The 10,061-nt window shown below is 33.4% G+C and overlaps 1 pseudogene; it reads right to left on the reverse strand.

Moving 5' to 3' along the window:
- Positions 1-203: 203 nt before the first annotated feature.
- LOC133784632 (alpha-mannosidase At3g26720-like) lies at positions 204-7,185 on the reverse strand (annotated as a pseudogene).
- Positions 7,186-10,061: the final 2,876 nt, after the last annotated feature.

Below are 10,061 nucleotides of genomic sequence, written 5' to 3' on the forward strand. Positions count from 1 at the left end.
TATGCAAACATAAGTGCTAAAGTCCAAAGATAAGAAAATTAAGAACCTCATTTCTAAAAGCCTGGCCAATTTGAGCAGCAGCAAAAGGAAGCTTGTTCCCATTGTAATAGTACAAGTATTTGAAGTTAACAAATACGCCCTGTGCAGTTTCCGACCGCATGAACCTACAGCAGAGGAGATTTAATTACATATCATTACTGATCAAATAGGAGTCTTAATAAAAAAGAATCGCTAAGAATAATTAGTACCAAAATGTAACGTGCTCACCCAGGGCTCAAGCCAGATTAGAATCAGACCTTGCAAAATGGGTCTAATATAAGAAATAACAACTAAATCAAACAGAAAATAATAGCTTAAAAAATATCATATTTTCTTTGGTCGTCTTGATTGTAAACATCCGTATGGAACCTGAGTCTATTAGTTCTCCCTGTGTCATTTGAAAATTTGTTCATAGACACCATTATCAACTCAACTATAAATAGAGGTTGGAAAAATGGTATACTTACAGTTAAACCCTCGCATTTATCATGAAGACAAACTGTTTCATTCAACACCTCACCAACTCCTCTTGAATCATCATGAAGTAATCTCCTACAAAATCAAAGCAGCTTGTTCGAAGTCATGAGGAAGCAATCCTAGCTGATTAAATCAAATGCATTAAACCAGGGAATAATAATTAATCTTGGAAAAAAAATCAAAGAGAATAGAAACCTGTGGAGCATAAGCTCTATCTGACCATCCACTAAACTGGATCCCCCAACTGAACGGTCAACCAACACTGACAGTTCTGAGATACTGTCTTGCATGTATATTCCAAGATTAATCTGAAAAATAATAACAAAAGGCAAGAAAGCAGTCAGAAATATAATACATAGAGAATGCTGAACATGAGAAAAACAAAAACAAAGCATATGTTTTTGGATTTCCTCTCAAAAACTGAATTGAGACAGTTGAACTAAGTACATGCTCAATAATTGATGCTTACTATAAAAACTGTAAAAAGGAATGGAGGTAAGATCAATGCAGCTTGAGAATAAATTGAATCAATACCATAACATATCTATATGAGTCGTATGTTTCAATGCGTCAAGAAACAGAAGCACACAGGATAATAACTTCATGTATGCTTCCATGAGATGGAATAAAGACTTGAAAATAAACTGGATCTATATCGTAATATTTTTATATTAAGCATATGTTCGACATGTCAATTGTCAAGAAGAAGCATACAGGATAATAATTTCCAGCAACTGGTTGGCTATTTTGCAGCTTCCAGTCTGTTCTGAAGTCCCGAATCTACAAATCATTTGAAAACATCACATTGGAAGCTACCCCTAAGAAATAAATTAACAATTGTGAAGAGAGAAATTTTCCCCAATATATCCCTTGCTCCTAATGTATCTATCAAATTTTCCATCAAGTAACAAACTAACTAAAGTAAAGTGAGAAAAGAGAGCCATGTTGGCTTGAAATAAATCGCAAAGATCTTCAACTTCCATATATTTAACTGTACAATGATATATAAAGTAGCACAGTGTGTGATTCAAATATCTCTTATCAAATTTAAGTATTAGAGATTTAGAATACCCTCTTAATGAAGTCACGTCCGTTAGAATGTATGTAGAATGTTCCATTAGTCTTTAAGGCTGTTGTAATTTGAGTAGTGATTTCTTTTCCTATGCTATCATCCACAGGTATTGGTCCAATCTAAAAATAGAATAACATAATCAGCAAACAGTAAATTGACAACTATATATATATATATATGAAAAACAAAGTTAACAGAATTCTCTGTGCTCTTGGTAGATCAATTTCAGAAGTTAACTTACAGTAAACTCAACTTCAGCGTGCTCCTTTTCCTTGAATACCCTAGTAATATGTGCATACATTTGGGTTTGTTACTGAAATTATAAGGAATAATGTCCCTAGGTTGAGAACACAATTCCAAACATGTTATCTAATCAATCCTACCCAGTTACAGTTTGATACATCAAGTCTAAAACAACTGTATGATCTTGTTATATTTGGAGCAGCAAATCACCTGAGATATCCATGGATTGAGTCGTTGGTGTACTTCATCCAGTACCGGACCTCGAACCATAGTTAGAGAAGCCTGGAACATAGGAGTGTTACCTTTAGGTACTCAATTCTATAAATTGACAGTTCATGATCATTTAAAAATTTTACACAAATTAAACGACTTTAGTTACCTGGCTATCGGATTTGATTGGAAATGTGCCATTTGGACGAAAGACATATGCTCCAGAAGCCTTCAACAGAAAAGACAACACCACATTGATAACAGCTAAAACTACTCAAAACAATAGAAGTAATCTAGGAATTGACAAAGCATAGTAAATTTTTTAAGTGCATAGATAATTCACTAGCTGCTGATCTTTATCAGTTCCATCGTTTCCACTGTAATAACTGTATGACTGTTCTACAGATGCTGTAATCTTCAATAGGAACATAACATAGTAAACACATCACCATCTTTGTCCATCAATATAGAATTTTATAAAACCATGAGCAAATACATGAATGTACAAGGAAATTGGAAACCAGAAAAAGAAAAAGAGGAAAAAGATTAGCATCACTGTCCATGACATGTCTATGAGATAATTTACCAATAACATAATCAACCAATAACATAGTAAATATAGTAATATGTCTTTGTTTTGTATTATGAAACAAAATTGAGTATTGCTGGAAATTTTACATTGTAATTAGGCTTTGAAAAAATAACAACTAAAATTTAAATATTTATAATTAATAAAACCTAATGTTTCAAAATAATGATTTTTAAATATCTATATAATGATTTTAAACTAAAATGATTTTTTTTTGAAAAATTAGATAAAAACATAAAGTTTCTAAACCTCATCAAAAATGAAACTTTGAAAATTTGAAATGTTAAAAATAATAATATAAAAAGTTAAGATATTTATCTAAAAAAATAACTAACTTAAATATCTGGTTCTCAAAACAAAAGTAACTTAACTAACTGTTAGAAGACTAAATAGTATAGTTTCAAATGAGTTATCACTATTTATTTAAAAAATAATAATTCACTGGCAATCAAACTTTTCTAGAATTGTAGAAAAATTAATATAGAAAAACAAATGGTCAAGAACAAATAGAACAACAAAGATAGAACTGATCTGAACAAAACGGTAACAAAATAAACTGTGGGAATAATTGTAATTGATGTTCATACCTGATTAAAAATAGATAAAAATATCTCATAATAACCACATTGTTAACCACTTTCATAAGAAAAATGAATTAAATCGTGGACAAATTACCATCAGAAAATAAAAATTACAGATTATATGTATAGATGTCCAAAAAAAAAATAAAAAAATAAATTAGACACTAACAAAGCATTAAAAGAGATAATAAATCGTAGATGATAAAAACTACTTTATTGCATCAATCCAGAAAAGTTCTCTTTTATACAGAACTATGCAGTTCAAATCCTTGTACTATGTATATATGTATGAGTAGTCATGTATGTATATATCTCAGTTCATCATAATAATGGCATAAAACATAAAAAAAAAAAAAAATTAGACAGGACAAGACAGCTTTTCCCAAACAAATGTACTTCCTCATAAAAAAAATGTACTTACCAAACTTTTCCCATCAGACAGGACAGCTTCTGATGGAGGACAATAACTTATGTTAAGAAGAGGACACTACCAAGAAAAACCAAAACATAAAACTGAATTGATGTACACTCTGTTACTGAGAAAAGTGTAATAATAATGGTGCTGAAGATTGAAGTTAGAGGTGCTTAAATAAATGCATCAACATTATAAAAGCCTAAACCAATCCCTTTTGAAATGAAAGCTAATAAAGAAAAGTTCAATTTACTCCCTTTCATGCCTCAATGGCATGCAGGTTCCCAAATTTCAATTGACTAAGATGCCTCATGCAACATGGGAAATGAAATAAAACCATTTATGCCCTATTTGTATATGACCAAAAAAAGGGTTCCAGTAGCAGGGTAAAAGAAAGAGTACATAAGGTCAAAACTCACAAGTGAGAAGGAAAATATTGTAAACCTAATGACAACTTGCGTGTTGAAAATTTTCAACTCCAGAGCTTGAATCTGGTTGTGTCAAGTATGCTAAAGAAGAGGCAACCACCTTCTCAGCCTACAAAAAAAAAAGTTAACAGAAATGATTCATATGAAATTTAATACATAAAAAATATTTTGAAGTTAACTTGGTTATTGAAAATATGCACCTCCTTGTAGCCCAACGAAAGTCGCAAAGCATAATCAGCAGCAACGTGCTGTCTTTTTGTACCACTAACTGCATCATGATGTTGAGCAATTGCCAAAGCATCAGCAAGTACCTCAGTGTTTGGCCCTGAGTTAACCCTTCCTTTAAAAAACTCCAACTGCCTAGCTGTCTGTTCATTAGAATAAAAAACCAATAGATGTTTAAAAAGAGACAGTAGAAGCCTGCAGATACTTGAGAGAAACTCTAAATATATAAAAGAGGCTCAGGATATACCAAATAGTAACCACTCAAAGCTCTAACGTAACCTTTAAGTCCTGGATGACTTGTAAAGTACCTGGTCCAATAAGCATTTGGATGATCTGCATACCTTTAAAAAAGGGAGTACATTTTAAGAAGCAATTCTTGAAAACTAAAACTGAAATGCAAACATCAAACTTTACTCACGGGAAAAAGTCATCAGTTTTAAGAGGCCATTTCTCATCAGTTGCATGTTTCGCATCAATGTAAAGAGATGGTGTTGAATACAGTGCATTCACACGCCCATCCTAAGAATCGACAAATTAATGCAATTTAGTAACTTTAGACTTCAACAAGAACTCCAAGATGGAATGACAATGAACATGTAATAAATATTACTTGGGTATTCAGATTGAGCAACATATTTCTATTTAACTCATTCAATATGCAAAGATCTATAGGACTACCTGATTTACATAGTGAATAAACTTGTCCATCTGCCTGAACCATGAAATTGCATATTGATAACGAAAATCTGTCCCCATCATCCACATAATGTGATTGGTTCTTGTCACGTTAGCCTACAAGAAGAGAAAACGTTTACTTTAGTCATCCCAAAAGAATTCCACTAAAATTCCTACAAAATTTGAGGTTACCAAAAACAAAAAGACTAAACACAAAGGTTTATCAGATTTATCATGATCTACACAATGAACATAAATGCAATTATTAGGATATGGAATTTAATGTGTAGACTCCTATTATTTTAAACATTGATCATTTGCATACAGTAATCTAGCAAACATGGAATTCGACTAAATGGTTCCTCTCTAATTCTTACCTGAGCTAAAGCAGCAGCAACAAAGTCATTCACTCGCTCTTGAACATTATAGTCAAACATAAGAGTATCATCCTACAACCAAAAAACATGTTTCAGAATGCATTCAGATGCAAACTTTCAGGCATTATCTAAATTATTGATCAATCAAACTTACCTGAATAGGTGGTGAAACATCATTTATTTCAAACGTGAAACCATCAAGAGGATCATAATGCCGGGGCGATATGCCACTGAAAATCTGAGGATAAAATTAATAAAGGAAGTTACTTGGAATCCAAGCACAGGACTAGTAGAAGCAGCAAATATAAGAATTAATATATCAAATCAATTAGTGGTAATAAAATAAAGAGGTTCCTAACCTGTGAAGAAGAACCAAGGGACCTAGATCCCTGCCATACAACATCAAGAGTTTTCTCTTTGAGACGCTTAGCTTTGTCTTGGTAATCAATTCGAGAAAAATAGAGGGAGTCAAATCCCAACGGCAGTTTGTCCAACGACGATCTCCAAGAACGATGAGACCACTGGGTCGAAGGCACGCAGAGGTGGGCTTGCACCTGGGGTCACTTGGTTCGGGGGTTGGGTTCACGGGTGCCTGAGATTTGGAGCTTGGCTCGGAGAAAAATGGGTGTGAGGATGGTGGTTAGGTGGTCGGAGCTGAGGATGATGGTGGTTACGGGAGTGCGGCTAGGGCGAAGGGAAGAGAGAGACGAGAAGGAGAAGGGGAAAAAAGGGAAAATGAGAAAGAGATAAGACTTCAGTCCGAGATAGTGAAAATGAGAAAAATTTGCCTCTGTTTTTTTTCACTTGGCGCTTTATTTTTAACTTTGCCGCATGTGATTTACTCAATGACTTTATATATACAATAACTCTTTTCAAATAGTATTATAATGATGTGTTATGGTAATGGGTGTTTGGTGTAGTGTGACAATCGTGGGATTTCAACCCAGTAATCTTATTGTCATTTTCAATCACATTCTTCCTTAGATTAGATGCAAACCCATTTGGAAATTTTTCTGATTTCAAAAATCGACAAAACTTATGCCGATTTTCAGGAATAAATGTGTATTTCACTGCCGGCTTTTCCATTCGACCATTTACCATTCTCAGATGCAATTTTGGCCTTATCTTCATCTTCTCCAAATCTACTCTAGCGCTAATTGTATCTTTGGTCTTATTTTCCAACTTGACTATTGTGCCAACTAAGCTGTCGCATACATTTTTCTCAACATGCATGATGTCTAGGTTGTGTCGCAACTTCATATTGGCCCAATACGGGAGCTCAAAGAAAATGCTTTTTTTACGCCAACCAACTTGCTCTTTTGTGCGTTTCCTCTTTTGTCCACCGTAGCTAACATGCTTACCAGGAAGAGATTCAAGCATAAAATTCATTTGTGTGAAAATAGCTTCAGTGCTAAATTCCTCTAGAGGTGGTCTTTTCTCAACTGAACCATATAACTTCTTCTTTTTTCTAATTTGGTGTCCCATTGGTAAAAAATGTCTATAACCGTAAAATGCAACCTTATTTTGCAAACGAACGGATGGTGTTGATACATCGCAAGTAGGACAAGCAGTGTAACCTTGACCACTCCATCCAGAAAGACTACTCCTCACTGGAAAATCATTTATAGTCCACAATAAAGCTGCTCGAAGCTTAAAAAAACTACCATCAACAACATCCCGAGTCTGAACACCATTCACCCATAATTCCTTCAACTCATCAACCAATTGCCTTAAGAAAACATCAAAATCTTTTCCAGGTGAATGTGGACCAGGAATTAATAAAGTCAACATAAAGTTAGTCTCTTTCATGCATAACCACGGTGGCAAGTTGTAAGTCTTTAACACAACAGGCCACATGCTATAAGACAAAACTCATATTTCCAAAAGGATTGAATCCATCAGCAGCCAATCCAAGGCGCACATTCCTAGGTTCCATTGCAAACGCTGGATTACTATGGTCAAAATCCTTCCATGCTTTCCCATCTGCAGGATGACGCATGATACCATCTTCTTTAACACACCCTTCATGATGCCATCTCATATGTTGAGAAATGTGCCTTGACGCGTATTTTCGCATCAACCGAGGGGTCAATGGAAAATAACGCATAACTTTTTGGGGCACTTTCTTCCCCTTGGTATTTTTATCCACCCAACAATCCTCCCCACAAATTGGACACTTGTGTTTTCCTGCATTTTCCTTCCAAAACAATGCACAATCATGCTTACAAACATGGATTGACTCGTAACCCAAACCCAATTTCCTCATCAACCTCTTCGCCGCATAATGTGACTTTGGTATCTTATTTGGAGATGGGAATGCATCTTCTAACAACTCCAAGATTCCATCAAAAAATTTGTTAGGAATTTTCCCCAACACTTTGAAATGCATCAACTTAGCTACGAAATTCAAAGATGTGTATTTTTCACACCCTGGGAATAACGGAGACTCCATCTCGTCAAATAAGTCATTATAGTATTGGCTAGTACCTCTGCATTCTGATGCTGGTGGTACACTACTACAAAAAAGAGCAATTGTGTCAGTCAAACGCGTCAGTCAACGCAGTTGACTGACGCTGTTGACCAAGAATTAACATTTGTGGCAGTTGGACACTGCCACAAATGAGGGCCCAATTGCGTCATAACGTACACTGACGCTGTTTAATGGGACCGTTTGTGTCAGTGGGGAACTGACGCAAACGGGCCGTTAACGGCGTCAGTGGGCCACTGACGGTAACGGGTGTTTGCGTCAGTGGGGCACTAACGCAAACGGCAAAGTAAAACGCGCATTTTACTTTTGCCGTTTACGTCAGTGCCCCACTGACGCAAACGCCCGTTACCGTCAGTGGCCCACTGACGCAACTGGGTCTCCCTTAATAAAACCCTCATCGTCCCAGCCGAGCCCCATTTCACTCAAACATAATTTCAGACCGTTTTCCTCCCAAACCAGCGGCGCCCAACCGAGGTTCTCCCCATTTAGGTACGTTTTTAGCCATTTTTTTTCAATTTTAATGTTAAAATAATGATTTATATATGTTTATGAAACTTATATATAGTTTTTTTAGATTTTTTTGTATAGATTTTGTTTTTTGAAGATATAATTTGAAAACCCATAATCTTTATTGGATTTTTGGGGTTTTCTACATCAAGGACCCACATTGCACAATTACCACAAGTAAGTGTAATTTTATTAATTTTTATGATTTAAATATAATTTTTGTGAATTTTTTTTTTATAAATTGACTATATTTTGGATTTTTAATATTTAGATAGTTTTATTAACTTTTTTTTAAAAATTTAATTAAATTTCGAATTTACTATGTAAATGAGTATATATATAGATTAATGTATATATTTTGCATAAGTTTCATTTTATTAAATGTTTAGTTTGATTATTATTAGTAAATTTTTGTTTATATTTTGTTAACTTTTTAAAATTATTTTTAAATTTTGGGTTTAATTGGTTAAATAGGTATATATTAAAATTGTTTGTTTTTTTAAGTTATATTTTATTATTGATTTAGTTAGGATATTTATAGTCGATTTTTATTTATGTGAGTTGTTAACTTTAAAAAAAAATTATTTCGGGTTTAAGTAAACAAATGAGTACATATAACAAATTATTTGTTTTCTTTAAGCATTTTATTGTTTATTTAGTTACAATATAGCTTTATGATATTTTTCTTTATATTTTGTTAACTTTTTTATTTTTTTTTTTGTATATTGTTATATTTGAGTAGGTATTTTGTTGACAGCTTTGTTGGTGAGATCAAGCTTTGGAGGATTTTATATTAGAGGTAATATTTTAAACCTTAATGTATAATTAATATATTGAACTTAGTAGCATGTACGAATTATAAAATAGTGGAGATAGGATCTGGGACTGTGTGCTGCGGTGATATAAGGCTGTAATTGTGCATGTTTGATTGATTACTTGATTTGTTGTATTTATGTGATGAATATATGTTTATTTAAATTTTGGGAAATATGATAGAAATAGGGGAAATGCTGTCCAATTTTTTTGTAAGATTTAGTAATTTGGGAATTATGCATGTTTGATTGATTAATTGGTTTGTTGTGTTTATGTGATGAAATATGTTTATTTAAATTTTGGGAAATATGATAGAAATAGGGGAAATGCTGGTCAATTTTTTTTAGGATTTAGTAATTTGAGAATTATGCATGTTTGATTGATTAGTTGAATATTTTTGTGTATACCATGTGCTGTATAAATGCACATTTTAAATTTAGGAAATGTGAAAGAAATAGGGGAAATGCTGCCCAATTTTTTTTTGGACATATTGTTTCCTTTATTTACTTTTCAATTAAGGAATCCACGAACTTAATTGTTAATGTTTGTTGCTTTGTTTGCTTGTTTTTTTTGTTGTGTGAAGTTTGACAATGGATAGAGATTGGATGTCAGCAGATAGATTATCTATGAAATATAGGAATGGAGTTGAGTTTTTCTTGGAATTTTGTGCAAGAAATACTCAATCTCCTAATAATATTCCTTGTCCATGTGTTAAGTGTGGTAACGTTGTGAGGATGCCAATTTTTAAAATAAAAGACCACTTATTTAGGAATGGAATAGACAAAAGTTATAAAGTATGGTTTTTGCACGGTGAAAGAATGAAAGGAGCTGATGAGGGACCATCTAAGAATAATAAGTATTTTGATGTTGATTACGAAGTTGATGATGTTGCAGAGATGATTGATGATGCACAATATGAATCACA

This window comes from Humulus lupulus, chromosome 6, assembly GCF_963169125.1.
Source record: "Humulus lupulus chromosome 6, drHumLupu1.1, whole genome shotgun sequence".
Taxonomy (NCBI): domain Eukaryota; kingdom Viridiplantae; phylum Streptophyta; class Magnoliopsida; order Rosales; family Cannabaceae; genus Humulus; species Humulus lupulus.